The following is a 1,331-nucleotide window of genomic DNA, read 5'->3' on the forward strand; positions in this document are numbered from 1 at the left end:
AACCCGCCACCTTAGGTATATGTAGCTGGCGCCTTAGCCACTTGAGCCACGGGCGCCAAGCTTATTTACTAGTTCTTTAACCTTGGGTATTTCTATGACTCCTTTTACTCATCTGTACAATGAGGGCGACAATGCGTTGCCTTCTCTTGCCTACTTCACAAGTTGACTGAGATGATCATGTAAGTATAGGAATGGTTTAACATGTGAATGTTTGGGGCGGCGCCCATAGCTCAGTGGGTAGGGTGCCAGCCATGTTCACCGAGGCTCGCAAGTTCAAACCAGGCCAGGGCCAGCTGAAACAACAATGACAACTGCAACAACAACAAAAAAATAGCTAGGCGTTGTGGCGGGTACCTGCAGTCCCAGCTACTTGGGAGGCTGAGGCAAGAGAATCACTTAAACACAAGAATTTGAGATTGCTGTGAGCTATGATGCCACAGCACTGTACTCAGGGCAACAGCTTGAGACTCTGTCTGAAAAAAAAAAGTGAATGTATGAAAGCTCTAAGTGTGGTATAAATGTTAATTATTATTTGGGTTATGAATTTCTGATATTCTAGTCTCTACTAAATTGGCTTTTGGATTCAGTAGAGAACCTACTACTATGGGCAAAGTTCTTATGAAAATACTTAGGACTCAGCCAGGCACAGTGGTTCACGCCTGTAATCCTAGCACTCTAGAGGCCACAGCAGATGGATTGCTCGAGCCCAAGAGTTCAAGATCAACCTAAGCAAGGGCAAGACCTTGTCTCAACTAAAAATAAAAAAAAAACTAGGGTGTGGTGGTGAATGCCTACAGTCCTAACTACTCAGACGGCTGAGGCAGGAGGATCACTTGAGCCCAAGAGTTTGAGGTTGCTGTGAGCCAGGATGATGCCACAGCACTCTACCCAGGCCAACAGAGTGAGACTCTGTCTCAGAATAAGAGAAAATACTTAGAAGTCCTCACATGACAATTAATTTAATAACCTAGTCACAGGTTATTATGTGCCTATTATGCCAGCAGTAGGGTTAACTATTATCCTTGGAATCTTCCCTTCCTCATTCTCAAGTCCTCTCCGCAATGAGCATAAATATTCCATGGATGTGTAGTTTCTGCCATGTGTCCTGAAACTTCCCCAAACCAACAGTTGCACAGTAATAGTTAGGGTTGCTGGCTCGGCGCCTGTGGCTCAACCGGCTAAGGCGCCAGCCACATACACCTAAGGTGGGGGGTTCGAATCCAACCCGGACCCATCAAACAACAATGACGGCTGCAACCAAAAAATAGCCGGGCATTGTGGCGGGCGCCTGTGGTCCCAGCTACTTGGGAGGCTGAGGCAGGAGACTCGCT

This window comes from Otolemur garnettii, unplaced genomic scaffold, assembly GCF_000181295.1.
Source record: "Otolemur garnettii isolate 467f Iridium unplaced genomic scaffold, OtoGar3 scaffold00125, whole genome shotgun sequence".
Taxonomy (NCBI): domain Eukaryota; kingdom Metazoa; phylum Chordata; class Mammalia; order Primates; family Galagidae; genus Otolemur; species Otolemur garnettii.